Genomic DNA, 20,669 nt, shown 5'->3' with positions numbered 1-20,669 from the left:
GGGGGGATAGTTTATCTTTCCACAAGACAGCTTGTTGTTGATCTTTCAGGTATGAGTGGAACCAGTTACATACTGGGTTATCTATGGACAGTGATTTTAGAGAGTCTAAGAGTAAGTTGTGATTTACCATGTCGAATGCTTTTGATAGATCAAGGAAGAGGGCAGAGGAGAGCATGTTTTGATTATGGTTGTGATTTATTGTGTGAGAGAAGGAGAGAAAGGCAGTGGTTGTACTGTGGGCTGGTCTGAAATCATGCTGGGATGAGGTTAGGAGAGAATGGTGAGTAAGGTGGGCTAAAAGTTGCTTCTGTATGCATTTTTCCATTATTTTGGCTAGGGGAGATAGTATTGCGATAGGTCTGTAGTTAGAGAGTTCTGTGGAGTTACCTCCCTTATGAAGTGGAAGAATGTGAGCGATTTTCCAAATGGAGGGGATGTAGGATTCTTGGATTGTACAATTGATTAAGATGGAGATAGGGTAAGCTATTTCTTTAGCAGCCTTTTGTAGGAATTCTGCGGGAAGTAAGTCGGCTGCAAGGATGGTAGGTTTTAATTTCTTGAGTAAAGATTTGATATAGTCAGTGGGGATAGGCTCAAATTTTAAGGGTGGGGGGGTACGTATGAGTAGGTGAGATGATAGATGAAGAGGAGGGAGATAGATTATTGGCTAGGGACTTGACGGTTTCAGTGAAAAAAATGTTAAAGGTATTAGCTACTGAATCAGAGGGTAGTTGTATGGTAGATGAGGGGGTTGGGGTAGAAGATTTACCTGGGCTGAGCAGCTTATTCAGACCTGACCAGAATTTTTGAGGCTGATTTTGGTGCTTTTGCTGTAAATTGCAAAAGTAGTTTTGCTTATCTAATAGAATAGATCTTTTAGCTTCATTTCTTGCCTGCTTGTATGTTATGTGGGCTTGTGGGGATTTGGTAGCTTTCCATGAGGACCATGCTCTATTTCTGTTTGTAATTTTTTGTCTGGTAGTATTGGTTAGCCATGGTGCTATTTTGTTTTTGGTTCTGATTCTGCGTGTGGGAGCATACATGTCTAAGATGGCTAGGAATGTAGTGTTGAATTCTGAAACTGCTTGGTCAAGGGGTAGAGTTTTAAGATTGGCCCATTTACATAGGCCTAGATCAGATTGGAAACTATTTAGGTTAAAGTTCTTTGTGTACCTGAGGGTTTTAAAGGTGGTGTGGAGGGGCATGTTGTCTCTTTTTCTAATTATGTAGGTTAGGAGGTGGTCATTCATATCATCAGGTAGGGTGCCTGCTTTGTAGGGGGTTGTTATTTATTAAGATCCAGTCTATAATGCTTTCCTTTTTGTTAGATTTGTTGATTCTGGTGGGGGTTGTAATAGTTTGTGAGAAACCATGTAAGTTAATATGGGTGGTTGGGATGTGTGCTGAACAAGTTGTCCAATCAATGTTGAAGTCTCCAAGTACTATTGTTTCTTGGGGGTGGTTGGAGGATAACCATTGGAGTGTGGTTTCTAAGGTGTTAATGTTATTGCCTGGAGGAATATAACTACATACTATGTTTATTGATTTGTTTTTGTTAAGTTGAATTCTTGAGATTATAGTTTCAGTGTTGGTAGTTCAAGTGGGGTGCTAATTGTGGATAACTGTAGAGAGGATTTATATAGGATGGCTACTCCACCTCCTTTTTTCCCTTTACGGTCCTGTCTTATTATATTGTAGTGGGGTGGTAATATTTCATTGTCAGGGATAGAGGGTTTAAGCCAGGTTTCCGTTAGGCAGAACATGTCTGGTGAGCGTATATCTACGAGTGCATGTAGGTGGTGGAGTTTATTATTTATACTTCTGATATTTAGATGGCACACTAGAAATGATTTAGGGGCATTATGTGAGTATCTTATGTTGGTAAGGATTTTATCTGTGGGGTTAGTGGTAGTTGTTGAGCTTGGGCCAGGGTTAGGATGGATGTCACCGTCAGCTGTGAGGTTACGTAGGCTTTGTATGAGTTTGTTGAACTTTAGTAGGAGTTGGTAATAGGTCTTAGTTCTTGGGTTTAAGTATTTTGGTGGTATAGGATAGAGTGGAGTTTGAGTTGTGTTGTGGGTGTGGAAGTGGAGTTGAAATGAGTGAGGGGTGTGTGTTTGGATGTAGATGTTTGTGCTGGAAGTAGAGTGTTGAAAAGTAGGCAGGTGGTGCAATTCATAGGCAGTGAGGAGGTAAAGTATTATGAGTGGGGGTATGAGGTAATACAAAGGTTTCAGTTTTGGGGATGAGGAGGGAGTAGGTGGATACATGGTGGGTATGGAGGTAGTTAGACCTGAGAGAAATATAGGAGTTGTGATAGAGGAGTTTTGAGTGTAGGGGAAAGTGGGAATAAGTGAATGGATGTGCGGGGGATGACTTATGATGGGATGAGAGAGTTTAGTAGGAGTGGTCAATTAAGGAGGGGAGGGGTTTGTGTAGTATAAGTTTAGTAGTAGTGGGGGCAGGTGGGAATTGGGGGCAGGGTAGGGGAGCTGCGTGACCCCGGAGGGCGAACGGAGCAGGAAGAACAGTATGCAGGGAAAACAATCAGTGGAGTGATGATTGTTAAGGTAAGTATAAAAGGAAATGGGACGTTGGGCAGCTTAGAAATATATGGAAGTAGTGGGGTGGGAATGGGTCTATCATATAACAAATGTATAGGGTCTAATGGATGTTTGTCTATCATATAACAAAAGTGTAGAGTCTAATGGATGTTTGTGAGAAAGTTTGTACAATGGAGTTAGATTTGCAAGGGGAAAACGACCTGGGAGGAGGAAACCACTTAGTAGGTGAAGATTGTATTGTAACCAGAGCTACTCGATGGGCTTGCAGCTCTAAAATATTGCTCTAATTATAGAGGTAGGGGAACACAGGAGTTGTGAAAGGGAGGCTTAAGGGTGGATATTCTAGTGGTTGAGAGGGGGGAGGGTATGGCTGCTGGCTGTCCTGGCTTTGGGTTTTACAAGATGCACCTGAGTTGAAAATAACATTAGTAACATTTGGATACAGTCAGTATAAAACGTACTTTCTTTTGTCCTTTAGGGAAAAGAGGTCCAAAAAGTTTTGGCAATGTTCCTTAGCTTGGGGAAGAGGCAGCAATCCTGGACAGGGTAGGTAACCTAAGACCAAGTGTTTCTTTTGTCCTTTAGGGAAAAGAGGTCCAAAAAGTTTTGGCAATGTTCCTTAGCTTGGGGAAGAGGCAGCAATCCTGGACAGGGTAGGTAACCCAAGACCAAGTACAGGTCAGTCGGTTGTAGTGTTTCTTTTGTCCTTTAGGGAAAAGAAGTCCAAAAGGTTTTGGCAATGTTCCTTAGCTTGGGGAAGAGGCAGCAATCCTGAACAGGGTAGGTAACCCAAGACCAAGTGCAGGTCAGTCGGTTGTAGTGTTTCTTTTGTCCTTTAGGGAAAGTCTTCAAGTATTCCACATGGGTAACCACTGTGATGCATTGCAGGTCTAACCTGTAAAAATTAACAGGACCACCATACATTATGTGTACTTGTGTTAAATGGCCACATGGCAGATAGCATGCAATTAATATGATCTGTGCATTATCAAGCCTGATAAATAATAACATTCTCACCAGCAACAGGCTGCTCTCACTGCGAAATGCCAGAGGTACCTAAATAGGAGTGTCACAGCAGTAAGATCATTATCCACACCTGTGTGATAGCTACAGGGTGCAATGTGCATGTTAGCACATAAGCCAGTACAATAGACTATACTATGGAGTATGCACATCTGTGCATACATAGAGTAGCAAACTATAGTATGTGGCATGTGTGCATACATGCCTTGCATATGATGTTACGTTAAATATTGTACAGTAACACATGTAACTATATTAAATATAGTTGTGTTATATGTGCAGTAGTGACTTACCAGGCAACTCCTGGCTCAGTGATTGTGAGACACCCACCTCCACAATACCAGCTAAGGTTTGTGGATGTGGTTCTGCAGGTGTCCACAGGTTGGCCAGTAGCTCCTCAGTACGTGTGAGTGGGAGCTGGGTGAATGGCCCCCCACCTGTTGCAGCTTGTTCCCTGGCGATTGCATTTGCATGCTGTTTCGCCCACCTAATGAGGTCAGTGAAGTGTCGGTGCACCTGCTGATAGGTAAGGTTGTGGCCACAAGCATCATTTACCCTCCTGCAAAGTTCCTCCCACTGGGCATCCCGGTGCTGTGCATCACATGGCCCATGGCTGAAGAGTGTTTCATGATTGTCAAGGAGGTATAGAATGAGGACCTCATCCTCCATGCAGGCGTATGGTGGCAGCCTGGCAAGCAGCATACCTGGAAGACATAATGATGGAGACAGGTCACATTAACTCACAGAGAAGTACAGAAGTACAGCTGCACATACATGTGTATCACATTTATTATGATTACAAATATGTCTTTGCAAATCTGCATGACACTAACACCACTGACATGTTTAACTCATGCACATTTCACACTTACTGGTGATTTGATGTTATCACCATATATGTGTGTGTCAAGTGATGACATTGCTCATACTCTATGTGGATGTTGTCTTGATGTGGGTATGTCTGTTTGCCTGTGCTGGTGTCTTTACCTATCAGCACATGCCTGGATGTGTTCACATTAATGCAAGAAACCTTAATGCTGTGTATATGTCACATATATAGTCATACACAGCCTTAAGGGACATGACCTATGACCCTGCAGACTTGCTCACGGGAAGTTTTACATGTATGTGTTTTGCCATATACATCTACATGGCACTGTACAGCAGTATAGCATCCTGCCATGTATTACCTGTGTTGCACATGTGAAACACATGGGACAATGGCTAGCTTGATGGTATTTGCAGGGTTGGATATCAACTATAGCATGTATGGTCATAGTGAACTAGTAGGCTATATGCCCTGGGCCATTTATTAGCCTAGGCTGAAAGGTTACCTAGATGTAGCCAACAGACAGGTAACTTTCAGTGGCCAGTTCAAGCAGTGCCACAGAACTGATCCACAGGGTTACTGATATATTTGCCATGCGGTCATCACACCATGTCTCAGAGAGGAGCAATGTGCAGCTTTGCTGGACAGGGATGCATAGTATGGCAGGAGTATGTAAAGTGTATGGGACAGGGATCTGTCAGGCCTGTTATGATCTTTGTATTAGAAAGGTGGATGCCCATGAAGTATGAGTATATTTGAAATCAGGATGTGTAAGTGTAGCGTGTCCAACATCTCTGGGTTGGACATGGCTTTATTCAGGGTAGGCATCATGCTACATAGTGAAGCTAGGGTTTGGGAAGGCTGGTGTAGGCCATCTGAACATGGCCAATAACCTTTAAAGGAAATATGTGATCTATTATGGGTCACTTGAGTGCTGAGTATGGCTGAACAATGATCTCTATATATTCATGGATGGCACCCTGTCATGATTAGGGGTGCCACTTATGACTACCTGACTGGTGTGGTGAAGTGACTATCAAAGAAAAGACTACTGTCCAGCTGCATCCCATACACACACAGTTTCCATTATGTTAACTGCTGCCTAGGTGGTAGTTCATGGGTACAGAGTTTTTAACATAGGGGATGACAATGCAATACTTAGCTGTGAGATTGTGGCCATACATCACACACCACACATCTGACCCACAAAGGCCCTTCTGTATGTTGCCAGCAGCACTCATTGAGTTGACTATTGCTCATAGTTCATAGTCATTTGCAAACTTCAGTAGGTAGATGCCTTCTGTGTTAGTCTGTGTGGTATAGATAACAAAGAGGGGGAGTACCAGGAATGAACCCTGTATTACTCTAGCTGGTACTGGTTCGATGTGCGTGTATTAGTCAGACACCTTCTGCAGTGTTGGTTCTGCCAGTGGTCCAGTTGCCAACCAATCCTGTGACATAGGAATATATACCTAGTTTCATAGTTTCATAGTTTTATAGTATAGTACTAGGCTATCTGCCCTAGGGCATTTATAAGCCTAGCCAAAGTGTATGTGGCTTTCGCCACCCCATGTAATGATACAAAAGTGTACAATTTAAATGAAATTTAGTTTACTGTGCCTCTATCTAGCAATGACACAGAGATGACCCCCGGGGTAAACCTACGATCACCCATCCATTCGTCCAGATTTCTCTTGAAGAGAGTCAGTGAGGGGCACTGCCTAACATGGACAGGTATCCTGTTCCAGAGTGCAGGAAGCCTCTGGGTTATGAATCTGTCCCTCCAGCATGTCCTATTCATATTTGTGCTGAGGTTTAGATCTTTAGCTCTCGTGGCTCTGATGGATTTGGATTTTTTGAGGTGGAGCATGTCCATTAATTCTGAATTGGACATGGCCTTGTACGTAAGGCACAGATCACCTCTGAGCAGGCAGTATGCTACTGAATAGAGCTGGAGCTTTTTTAGTCTGGCAGCATATGACATATGCTGGAAACCCTTGATCCTCTTGGTAAGGTACTTTTGTGGTCTCTCCAGCTGCTGCAGGTGCCGGGTGAGGTGGGGCATTGTACTCAATCATAGGCCTGATAAGGGAGGAATATAATGGTACAATGACATCCTTTGATCTGGATGTGAATCCCTTCATGATAAGGTGGGCAAGGTAGAAGGTCTTTCTAACCACTTTGGCGACGTGGGTGTCAAATGAGAGGTCACTGTCAACTTGGGTCCCCAGGTCTCTGATTACTTTTTCCCTACTTAATGGATTACCACCTATGTGGTAATTTGTGGGTACTTTGTTTTTTCCAAAGGGGATGACTATACATTTTTTGGCATTTAGTTTAAGGCCATGACTCTGGCACCAGTCGTCTGTTTCTGTGAGGCCCTTCTGGAGGATGCATGTGTCAGCTGGTGTGTCGACTATGGCGCCTAGTTTGCATTTGTCTGCAAACATTGTCAGCCACAACCCCCCTATGTTTGCCTGCACATCTGAGAAATAAATGCCGAACAAGGGGGGTCCCAAGACAGAGCCCTGTGGGACTCCACTTGTGACTGGCTTAGAGTCTGACATAGCTCCAGCTATTCTGACTTTGTGGGTTCTGTCCTTTAGCCAGTTTGCAACCCATCTTGTGACAAACAGGTTTACATTTAAGCTGTTGAGCTTGTCTATGATGCCTGAGTGGGGTATTGTGTCGAAGGCTTTTGCCAGATCCAGGTAGGCTGTATGAACTGCTTTGCCTTCATCGATGGGGGATCCAATGTCTGTCTGCTTGGGATGACATGCTGGACAAGCCACGCTGCTTCGCAAGGGACGGCTTGCACCTGTCACCACTGGGCTTCCGGATATTGGCTAAGGCTCTTGCCACCCCCATAGTGCCTTTTTTAGGCAAGGCTCAAAAGACAAACCCACCACCTTAGAAAACAATAAAGGAAAAAAACTAAGGGTAATGCTGCTCAACACCAGAAGTCTAAATCTCAAGATGCAGGCTCTCGAAGCACTCCTCAGTATGGAGAGCATCGATGTCTGTGCAGTAACTGAAACCTGGTTCAAGGCTCCTGAAAGCACCCCAGCCCTACCAGGTTATACCTCGTATCATGCATTTCGCCCCAAAACCTGGGCCATTACAAAAGGAGGGGAGTGTCCATATTCATTAAAGACATCCACACCTCCAGGTTAGTGGCAATGCACGAAGCATCGGAGACCATCCATGTGCAACTAACCGTAGGCAAAACTGCTATACAACTTGTAGCATGCTACAGACCACCCTCGCAATCTCAGGAACTCCATTCAGCCTTCCTGAAGACACTGGAGGATATGAATGTCTCACCAAATACCATCATATTGGGAGACTTCAACTACCCAAACATAGACTGGGTGCATTACTCAAGCCCCAACACCCTAGCCCAAAGGTTCCTGGAATTCATCAACTCAAATGCGATGGAACAACTAGTCACCTCCCCCACAAGGGGAAATAATATACTTGACCTGATCATCACAAACATGGGGACAAAATGCTCAACACCAGAAGTATACCCCTCACTAGTGAGATCAGACCATAAACTAATAACCCTAGATATTCATATCCCACCTCCACCCCCAGCACAAAAGACCACAATGAGAAACTTCTCAAAAGCCAACTTTACACTCCTTAGGACTGAAATGGTATCCTTCAAGCCCCCTGGGCCAGTGGAAACCACATCTCGCACTGCTGAATCCTTCACAAATGCTATCTACGGGCATCTCCAGGAATGCATGGATCATGCAATCCCAAATAAAACCAAGACCCTTTCCACCAAAGGCAGGCATCCTATCTGGTGGACCCCAGCCATAAACAAACTTTATAACAAGAGAAGGAAGCTACTACAAGACAGAGCAAAATCCCATAAAAGGAAGGCATCCCTGATCAGCACTAGCAAAAAACTACGTTCGCTAATAAAATCATCAAAGGCCAACTTCGAGAGAAAAATTGCTAAGGACACTAAAGATAATCACAAGGCCTTCTTCAGTTATGTTAGAAACCTGGGCAGAAACCCTGAGATATGCACAGAGTTAGTTCATAAAGGCAAAAAATACACTGAACCCACAGATATTGCCAACATACTGGCAGACAGGTTCAGTGCAAATTTCTTCCCTACCTCTCCCCCAAAAGACGAAATAAATATCTCAGCTGAATGCAACCTCCCTGAAATCTCAGATATCCAGGTGAGTGCTGCCCTCAGCAAAGCTAAAAATACAGCATCCATGGGACCTGATGGTGTCCCGGGTTGCATGCTATGTGAACTCCTAGAGGAGCTAAACCCGCACATAAGAACGCTGTTTAATCTTAGCCTTGCTACAGGATACGTCCCTGAACACTGGCGTACAGCTACAGTGGTCCCACTCCACAAAGGTGGCACCTCTACAAACCCTGGAAACTACCGCCCCATAAGCTTGACCAGCCTGGTCTGCAAAGCTATGGAAAGAATCATTATGGAACTCATAAACAAAGACATCGGGGACCTACAGACAATTGACCCTACCCAGTTCGGCTTTGTAAAAGGCAGATCCTGTCTTTTAAACCTGGTGGACTTTTTTGAAACAGTCACTACAGCTTTATTGAGTGTAGCTTGAACACAGTATGGGTGATGGTGTCCTAAGACCTGGCAAGGTCAAGATATGCTGCGTGAATCAACCTTACTGTCATCTACATCTGTACTGACTACATCAAATAAGTTGATCAAGGTACATGGCCTTACAGACCAGACTCAGCAGGGTAGTAGTGCATTATTTCCCATTACCAGTGGTGTCTCCCCCTTTGATGCGTGTGATAACTGTTGCTGTGCACCATTCAGTGTGTACACAGCCTGACATGATGCTATGATTGAACATGATGTGTATGTGGAGAGCAAATTGTTCTGACATTTGTGTAAAATACACCCTGGGATGTTGACAGGTCCCATGCAAGTTGTATGTATGGCTTTAGAAAGTGCAGCTTGCACCTGCATAGTTGTTATTACAGGGAGTCTGTAATGTGCATGAATATATAAATATGTGTACCTGTTGGAGGGGAGCTGAGAGTGGGTTTAGGTTATCCAAGACCCTATCTGGATGAACAAGTGCTATTTCTGTAGGTGTAGTACTTCTCATGCCATAGTGCTGTGAAGCACGGCAGGTCTTGCTGTTGCCATTATGATTCATGACACAGCTATGGAATGCTCTCTGGTTGGCCTCATAATATGTGGCTGATTAGTTTCACAGTAGCTTTGTGTGGTTTTATATGGTGTATCTGCATCTTACTGAGGCTGACCAGGGATCACCTCCAATCATGTGTGTTCACTCTTGCAACAGTTTCTTCCTTCTGTGGTACAGTTTAAGGCAGGGCACCACCATTTTGCCTTCCTGTTTGTGTTTGGTTGAATCTTGGTTCTGTTTCAATAGCACAATCACTGCACTTATGTGAGTGCCTAAAGTGCATTTGTGTAGGATTCAGCATTTGCACATGCATTGTCCATCTGCATGGGTGCCATGACAGCCACTACTTTGCTCTTAAGAAGCATAACATTGGCTTTGGAGACTGACTATGTGTAGAATACTAATAGCCCTGTTTGTGTGACTATGGTGATCCAGGTCATTGGGGTTAATGAAATCCAACATGCATTGAGCACAGGTGTTGGTACATGAGGAGTCTTCCCAGTTCATAATGGGATAGTTGAGAGTAGCCATTATTATGGTTTTCTATCTCAAACCTAATATTCCCCATTACAGCACAATATGACAGTTGGGAATTCTGAGGCATGGTGGGTTATCTGTCACAAGGTGCAATTTGGATTCCACTTTGGCACAAAGGTAGTTGCTCAGCATAATGCATCTGAAGTTATGCAAGTGCAACTAGCGTGGGGGTGTACATATCCTTCAGGAATATGGACACACCTGTGGCCTGTGTGTTCCAATAAAGGATAATGGCTAAGAGGTGAGGTATGTGTTATAACATGGTCATGCAGGGGTGCTCTCCAGAGCATTGAACCATATCTCAGTCACTGCACAGATATGTTCTCCATGTTAAGGATTGACGTGAGTCCATATTGAGTTTCTGTATCACTGAGTAGCAAGACCCGCAGTTTATTGCTTGGCTGTCCCTGTTACAGCAGTGGACTTTCACTTGAACCTTGCATGATGAAGGCACTATTGGGAAAGCATGAGCCATAGCCAGTATCCAGATTCCCAGGGGTGACAGGTGCAAGCCCTGTCTGGCAAAGCATCATGGTCTGTCAACCATGTTATCCCAGGCAGAGAGATACTGGATACCCTTTGAATTACACCAGTACATTAGACAATTGTGGAATACAGTCCTTTTGTCCCTGTACTGCAGTATTATTCTGGCCAATGGCAGAATGCTACCCAGGCCTTGGGAAATACCTGCATGGGTTACAAGACCTGAAAGTTCCTATATGTGTGTTTCCATGCAGTCCAGGCTACTGCATCACAGGTCCTGTACAACAACATGGAATATGCCAGAGCCATGTGTATAGTTCAAAAGGTGGTCTGAGTGTATGGGTATGTGGCTAATCATGGCAGACAGGCAGCTGACAGTATGTTTGCCCTCGTATAGCTTGGTGTGTAACATAGTGCTAGTGTTTGCATTCACAAATGAGTACTGTTGGGCATGTTTCTGGCCACGTGTTCTGATGAGTGGCACAGTTTGGCAAACTATGTCATACAGTTTGTGTACTTTGTCATCTGTCAATTCCAGCTTGGGAGGTCTCTTGCTTGGCCAGATACTTAGAAGCCTCTGTGAATGTGTGTGATTTCTGGTGGCATGTGTGGGCATCCTTACTGTGTTCTGGTAAGGGTATGTGTTGAGTGTGGTGATGAGATGCATGTGTTAACCTACACCTCATGACTGTCCAGTCCAGTCATGGCTGTAGACTGGAGTGCCTTCCAGCTTACCTCTGTAGCTGCATCCCAGACAATGTGTGGGGTGTGGTGTTAGGTGGGTTTGGCAGTGTACATGGCATAGAGATTACATTCCCCCAGGATGGCCACATACACAAAGCTGACATTAGTAAACACCAGTAGATGACTAGTACATGCATGTATGAGCATTCAGTACTACAAGTACCAAGTACTGTATTTAGTTTACTTATTGCTTATGAAGATGTTTTAGACGGTGATGCTCACAAGTAAATATTTGTCTTATGGATGTGACAACACTGGCTATTGCAGAAATATAGTAGCTAACTTTAGCAGCAATCCTTATCTAAGGAGCACATCACATCCTGATAGTTGATTACAGATGATGCAAGTGTCAACAGGTCTGTATCCTTTTCTGGGTATATACCCACATATCCACCAGAACCATGAGCTCTGTTGGGCATGGACACCCACTCCCCAAACAGAGTCAAGTATCAATAGACTCTGCTGCCACTAACATGATCAGGATATAATCAGATAGTATAAGCCATCACTTTTGAAGCAGCTATTAAACATGGGCAGCAGTCTCCTACATCTTACACTCCTACTGCAGATGTTACACTGGAGGTAAAGATGATATGCAAATTGTTTCATTACCAGTACTGTGCACAACCTTACATACAGTATTTGCAAGCGGCTGTTAGGTTGGCAATGAGATGTTAGGCTACAGAAACCTGAAAGTTCAACCAGTGTGTCTCTACTCAGAATATCCACTCTATGTAGGTGTGCACATAGCCATTAGGCCCAGCACTGTAACAAGGGTCACTACACATCTGCATAACATGTACACATGCACAGCTGTTATTGCTTGCAAATGATACTAGAGAGGTGGATATTACATGTCTTATGTGCATGGATAGTTACCTAGCTCTTCCAATTGTCTTTGCTATCATGCTGCTAAACTGTCAGATGAATACAATTCATATGTATCCTGTTACTGAGTATTGTAATTGCCAATAGACATAACTAATGTTTGCATAACATAATACACATGCTATGTAAAATGGAATACAGATCTGCCTAGAATACTGTACATTACACAGTTATTGGCACAATATCCCACAATGCAAATCATATTTGCACAGTAAGCCCACCTTTGACATGTTCATCTCACTAATACACCCATACATATGTCTACTGTTACAATATATCAACATATACTAGCCCCTGTTATAGCACACACTTGTTAGACCAACCCTGACACTGACAGTGGCTGGAAAAGAATTGGCGAATTCCAAGCCCATATATATCATCCCTTGTGGTGTATGAGGAGCTTGCCTTGTGACCTACAGCAGTACACACAGAATACTACAGGCATTACTACTGCACAACAATACATCACTACAAGATTGCTATTTCCACTATATGCATTGATTACACTGTAATTATTACAGAACAGGTACTACATGCACAGACATACTAAAAGTTATACATACCTTCTTGGTAATTAAAGGTGTTATTGACTGGTATTTTAATCTTTTTCAGTTTGTATTCCAATCTTCTGTTGGGTATTTTGTACTGTTCTGCATGTATATACAGATGGTTTGAATGTGTAACAAGCCATCCTTTTATAGTTAGAGATCAGTAACGTGCTATCCTGATCACCAATTGGTATTCCAAAGTAGATAATTACATGCACATCAGCTGTGCAGCTACTCCATTAGCCAATACCATGACAAAAGTGGAGTATAATTGAGTACTCCACTTGGGCATTGTCCCTTTGCCTTACTTGTGAGGAAGACAGCCTGGAAGTGTTGTCTGAAATCTATTGCAACAGCTGTATGGAGACAAACACAAATATATTGTTTCTAATGTCTAGAAGATTTGGTCTAAATGTGAGTACTGCTGTTATATTTCTGAACATTGCTACTTGTGCAGGGTTTGTCTGTACCTAATACTTCTGCATATGTTTCAGTCTGGCCAGGATGCTTGACCAGCTCAAGACTGTATGGCTATGCATATAATGTTAGGGGGTCTACAGTGTGCTCACCAGACATCTTTAGTTTGGTGTAAATGTGTATCATACTGTGCTGATAATCAGTAATTGGTAACACTTCCTGGTGTAATTGCATTTTAACCCTCTGAAACAGGAGTTGTTCAAACAAACCCTGTAACATCAGCAGGTGTTCCATTTTATAACAGCAACTATTTCACATAGGGCCATGTTAGTGTGGCTCTGTCCAGGTATGTCAAGGTTTCAGCAGATGCCGTACAGTGGGTGAATAATTGGTTATGGTATGACAGTATGTATTGTAATTAGTTTGGATGTGGGGAAGATGTTGGTGGGTGTACATAGCAGATGCAGGTGTGTAGGAACTGCTTTTATACATATTCTATACATGTGTGGGGGTTATTTCCCTATGTGAATACCTATCCCTTAGTGGACTAATACTATGGTAATTGCAGGCTGATTCATTAAGGCATTGTTAAATGCTTCCTGTATAGCATGCAGGTAATGTTAGTCCTTGAATCCTTTTGGCAATACATCGGAATGTAATAAAGTTTTACCAAATGAAAGTCTGTCTGTGTATTTCTGTCATGGATATTTGCAGTCGTAGTTGTGTTGGTGACTAACCCTATTTGGCTCATGTCCATAGAACATATTTGTAATAGTGTATTGGCATATACTCTTCATATGTTATGTTCATATTGCTTGGGGGTGGCAGAATGTGTGATTGCTATGGTCCATGTTATACTCACACTTGAACACTTCAGATGCTGTATACACACATGTATGCATGTATGTATGTGTGTATATATATATATATATATATATATATATATATATATATATATATATATATATATATATATATATGTATATAGATATAGATATACAATATATATTATTGCATACGTTTATATGTACCTCCATAGATGTGTAGATGTTTTTAACCTATCTATATATCTACATATATGTATATCTCTATATATCGACATGTATCTATCAATCTCTCTCTCTCTCGATATACATATATATATATATATATATATATATATATATATATATATATATATGTACATCTGTATATATAATATAAATATATATCTATATAGCATACACCTTTCATTGGGTACATGGCGGTTTGTCCTATTTCCACACAATCCTCCCTTTTGTGTTTTAACCTGCCTGAATACAAAACTGGCATAGGTACATCTCAGGTAGCTTAGTGGTAGGTTACTCTGAGAATGTTGTACATGGTTGCGGGTTCTAATCCTGGAAGTGGTTATTATTTTACCTCTCAGAGTAGGCACTGGTAGGGAAAGTGTGATTAACACACATTTAAGCAGTTGTAAGCAAGTTTGCTCATGCTCTGCATGACGGTAAGCAAAGGTTACACCTGTGAAGCGCATATCCATTTAACTGTGTTTAAGCGCAACCTACCGTCACGCAAAACCACTTACAACTGCTTAAAAGTGCTTTAATCAACCTGCATCCAACAGCCCTTATTCTGGCCCTCAAAATAAACTAACAGCCCTTGAACCTGGGACCATGACCACCACAGTCACTGACTTTACCACTAAGGCATCTAAGATATGTACAAATGCTATGGTTTTTAGAATATACATTTTACTACGGGCATTCCTCAGTACTGAAAACAAATGTGACAGTTGGTGTACATATGCATGATACATGTTAATGTTCATATGTTTGTGGAATTAAGTGTTGCAATGTGATCTGACAGGGTGTATTAGGGATGAGAATGGTTCTTGTTTTGTGTCCTTTTTTTATTGTCTTCATACTCCATGTTTACACCTCCAGTTTACTTATTGAACATCTAACCCAGGCTCTCCTTGATGCATAATTTCATTACCCATCATTCCTCCCCCACCCCAAACTCCACATACACAACAACCATCCCTTCTATGGTGAATTAAGTTAATATTAATAGTTATAATACCAGAGCTGCATGTGTTTTGTGTACACTTCAATTCCTTTGGATTGCTTCTGTGTCACGAATGTTTATATATATATGGCTATAGATGTAACTGTGTATATATATATATATATATATATATATATATATATATATATATATATATATATATATATATATATATTTAGTATTAATTTTTAACAGTTATACATATGTAGACTTGTATATGTTGATTCATAAACTACAGTACATTACAATGTACTGTACATATGTACACAAAGTGACTGTCCCATTTGTGGTCAGTACTGTGGAATGCCTATAGTAAAAGGTGTAGTCGACAAACCATGCAACGTATACAGTTCAGATGGCTTAGTGGTAAGTCCCATGGCTATAGTGTGCATGGTCCAGGGTTCAAGACCTGCAATGCTTTAAAATGTTTTTTTACTCCAGAATAAGGCTCATTTAAGCAGTTGTAAGCATGTTTAAAAGTGTCTGTGTGACATTAAAGCAGCAGTTAAACACAGTTAAACGAAATTTAAAAACATATAACCTGTGTGCGCAAACACAGCCACATCTGCTAACTCCTCAGGATATATATATTTCAGTGAAGTAACATCTCACTATGTGCATACATAACATTACAGTCTCTGTTGACTTTACTCTCCGGCACACACGAGTTTATATGGATGTCTCAAATGTTTATTATACTGAAGATTACTACCTAAATATGCAAGCTTTGGTTAAGGTATACTTTTTAACATGACAAACATCACTGACTTTATTGGGATTTGAACCACAAATGCATAGATAGTATGCAAATGCTGTAACCATTGCACTATTGACATTAACGTTGCTTTTGCCTATTTCCTATTTAGATGATTTCTATGTGTAAGCTAGGCTAAGCAAAGGGCGGAGGCGCCCAAACCCAATGAGCTTTACTTACTCTTGAAATAAAAACATAACAAATGAAATGAGAGACTATAAATTAAATTCCTAACTACATTAGGCATAGCCCCTCACTGACACACTTCAAGAGAAACCTTGATGTGTGAATGGGTAACAGAATATACACCCCTGGGATCATGTGTCCCAGAACCATACAGCGAGGGGGAGGGAGAGCCCCTCCAGTTTTATAGCTGCAAGGCCTGTTGGGGAAATTGAATGGTGTTGAATTTTCACGTTAACATGCCCATTTTAGATCACTAAGTGCCCCTATCACCCTCCACCACCCCAGCCTTCAACAGCTTCCAGCAACTCTGCCTGGAATCACTTCATTGGCTATGCTTGACAGACGCTCATTTACTTCATCAATGGTGAGGAGAAAGCCAACACACTGTAGCTATGCTTCTAAATTCCCTTGGGTAGATAGCCTACTACCTATCTGTGAACCTCTAAAGTGCAGGCCATCACATATATAATATGTGAATAAACAGAGCAGATCTTGGAAGCTAGAAGACTTGTATCACTTTAAGGCTTTCTATTGCTTACCAGTAGGTTACCTACAGGAAAGATGAGAAACAAGCACAGATGGGAAACATGCATGCAACAACACCATACCGGCTTGCATGTGTCAGCCTTAGGCTTTCAAATACTGGCCAAGGATCTTGATGCGCACATGGTGCCTTTTTTAGGCAAGGCTCAAAGGTGAATCCCACCTCCGTAAACAGCACAATAGCAAAATCAATGAGGGTTATGCTACTCAGTGCCAGGAGTTGTAATCATAAAATGCACGCACTCACACCACTCCTCAGTATGGACAATGTCAACATATGTGCAGTAACTGAAACCTGTTTTAAGGCTCCTGAGAGCACACCAGCACTACCGGACTACAACCCATACCACACATTTTGGCCACAGAACATGGACTAACACAGACATGGAGGGGGTGCATGCATATTGATCAGGGATACCTACACCTCCAGGTTAGTGGGGCAGCATGCTACCTCTGAGATCATCCATGTGCAGCTAACGTCAGCCTCAACTGCAATGCAAACTGTGGCCTGCTACAGATCACCCTCCATGACCCAGGACCACCACTCCACCTACCTGGAGACAGTGGAAAATGTGACAGTCTTACCAAACACCCTGGTATTGATCGATTTCAACTACCCTACCATTAACTGGGAAACTTACTCAAGTACTCACTTCCAGGCCCAGCGCTTCCTGAAATGTATCACCTCAAATGCCCTGTATCAGATGGTAAACTCCCCAACCAGAGGTGGAAACATACTAGAAGTGGTAATCACCAACATGGGTGACAGGTGCACCACAGCAGAGGTAAACCAGTCACTGGTTAGATCTGACCATGAGCTATTCACTGATGATTTCCACACCCAGCCATCTCCCCCACCCAAGGAAGCCACAGTGAAAACCTTTCCTACAGCTAACTTCACACTACTAAAGACAGAGGTGGGAGGTTTCACAGCCCCCACGCTAAGGGAAAACACTGCTCAAGATACAGAAAGATTTACAAATGCACTCTATAAGCACCTACAAGGATGTATGGATCTTGCCATCACTAGTAAACCAAGACTCGCTCCTCCAAGACAAGGACACCAGTCTGGTAGACCCCTGCAATAAACAGGCTATACAACAGAAGTAGAACAGTATTCCAGAAAAACAGCAAATCCCAAGAAGGACAGACATCCGTGACCAGTATTAGTAAGAAACTTAGGTCCCTCATGAAATCATCCAGCTAACTTCAACAGGAAAATAGGCAAGGATTCGAAAGATAACCACAAAGCCTTCTTTGGCTATGTCAAGGATCTAAGTGGTAACACACAGATTTGCGCCATGCTGGTGCAATATAGCACAAAATATACTGAACCTACTGATATAGCCAACATCCTTGCAGATACATTCAGTGCAAACTTCACCCCCCTAAAGAGCCCACAACAATACCCAAAAAATACAGTATCCCAGACACCAGAGACACACAGGTGGAAATAGCCCTCTCAAACGGCAAAACACAGCGTCAATGGAGGTGGATGGTATCCCAGACTGCGTCTGGCAAACACTACAAGACAAATGAACTCCCCACCTAATTAAGCTTTTCAACCTCAGCCTCTACACAGGCTACATGCCCATACAATGGCGCATAGCAATGGTTATTCCACTCCACCAACATGGAAACACAACTAACCATGGTAACTACCACCCCATAAGCCTGACTAGCCTGGTCTGCAAAGCTATGGAGTGCATCCTCATGGCACTCATTAACAAAGACATTGATAACCTCCAAACACTTGACCCAACTCAGGTCAGCTTGGTTGAGTACAGATCATGCCTACCAAACCTGTTTGACGTCTTACAGACAGTCACCAAAGTGTTAAATGAGGGGAGAGGTGGTTCACACATACTACCTGGACCTCACTAAGGCTTTTGACACCATTCCCCACTCAGGTATTATTGATAAACTCACCAGCCTGTACATAAACCCATACATTGGAGGATGGGTTGCCAACAGGCTTACACACAGAACCCACATGGTAAGACTAGCAGCCTCCAGGTCCAACTCTTAACCAGTCACAACTGGTGTCCCACAGGACTCAGTCCTGGGACTCTTACTGTTTGGCATATACTTCTCAGAGGTACAGGCAAACACAGGTGGACTACGGCAGACCATGTTTGGCAATGACTGCAAACTGGGAGCCATAATTGACAGTCCAGCTGACACAGACATCCTTCAAAGGGCCTCAAAGAGACCGACACAGGGTGTCAAAGTCATGGCCTCAAGCTAAGTGCCACAAACAGCATGGTCATTCCATTTGGGAGAAACTAAACACCCACATATTAACACATAAGTGGCAGCCACCTTAATACAGACGAGGTAATAGGGGATCTGGGGACTAAGGTAGATAGTGATCTCTCCTTTGACAATCATATCTCCAAAGTAGTTAGGACATCCTTCTATGTAGGCCATCTGATTACTAAAGGGTTCACAGCTAGACATACTGAGATTATAGTGCCCCTTTACTCTTCACTCATCAGTCCCATCATAGAGTATAATAACCCATTTGGGATGTACCTCAGAAGAGACTTCCAACAGCTGGAAGGACCATGAAAGTACCTCTCCAAGAGGATTACTGGTCTCAAACATATGTCCTATGCAGCCAGACTGAATAAACTTCTGCTTTACACAGTGTCATCTCTTTTACTCAGAGATGATCTCTGCTGGCCTACAAAGCCATGTCCAACTCAGGCTTAATGGATATGCTCAACCTATGGGAATCCATGTCACAGTGAGTCACAAGCTGTAGTGAGCTAAACCTTGCCACAACAATAACTAGAACATGCTGGAGGGACAGATTCCTGTCACAGAAACTCCCCATGCTTTGGAACAACATCCCTAATTACATTATACAGAGCCCCTCACTAACACTCTTCAAGAGAAACATTGAAGAGTGGATGGGGAATAGTAGATACACCCCAGGGATCCCGCCATTGGCTCTGCTCCACAGAGGGACAGTTAATTAATCAATGGGGTGGCAAAACTTACACATTTTGGCTAGGCTTATGAATGCCCTTGGGCAGTTAGCCAAGTACCTACCTATGAACCTATGAATCTATACATACAGCATCAGCACATGCTGATAGCTTAATTTACTGTTCAGGTGTTGACCTACCTTGTGCCAATAGCAGTTGTGTGTGCAATAGTTGAGGGCTGCCTATGTTGGATGCACACAGTAGGCTGCCTATACATGACAATTTACAGGCAGTCTTGTGCGTGTGCCATCCATTTTTATTGTGCGTGCAGGTGGAGAAAGGTGTCAGTCCCTAGGTGCCTACACTGTCAGTGTGTGTGCTATATATTCCCTCCTTGCCAAGGCATGGCCATACTGGGCATGCCGCCATCTGTCTACTGGGGCTGGCTCAGGGTATTCGTGGTCTGAGTACCTCTGTGCCTGTGGGGCCCTTGGCAATGGTGGTGGCTGTGAGGGCCTTCACCATTCTGTCCCTGCTGAAGCTGTTTCCACAGGATCATACTGTGTAGCACGGCACATATTATAAAGATGTGGGCACACATGCCTGGAGAGTACTGCAAGGCTCCACCAGATATTTCCAAGACACAGAACCATGATTTAAGCATCCCAAACACATGCTCTATGATGATTCTGGTTTGTGTGTGTGCCTCATTATGGCATTATTGCATGGGTGTGTGTGCATTTCTGATGGGAGTCATCATCCACGGTTCCAGTGCATAGCCAGCATCCCCCACCAGGTGGCCATATGGGATGCCCCCCCCCCCGGCAAATACCTGATACAGCTGTGAGGCATGCCAGATGTGAGAGTCGTGATAGCTTCCAGGGCTGCCAGCGCACACATCCATGATAATGCCCTGGGCATTGCACACAACCTGGCAGTTGATGGAGGGTATCCGTTGCGGTTTATGTAGTGCCTACCCTGCTCACCGGGTGGTGACTTGATG

Source organism: Protopterus annectens, chromosome 7.part1 (genome assembly GCF_019279795.1).
Source record: "Protopterus annectens isolate FY-2018-M chromosome 7.part1, PAN1.0, whole genome shotgun sequence".
Classification (NCBI taxonomy): Eukaryota; Metazoa; Chordata; order Ceratodontiformes; family Protopteridae; genus Protopterus; species Protopterus annectens.
Note: the sequence above shows the minus strand (reverse complement) of the source record.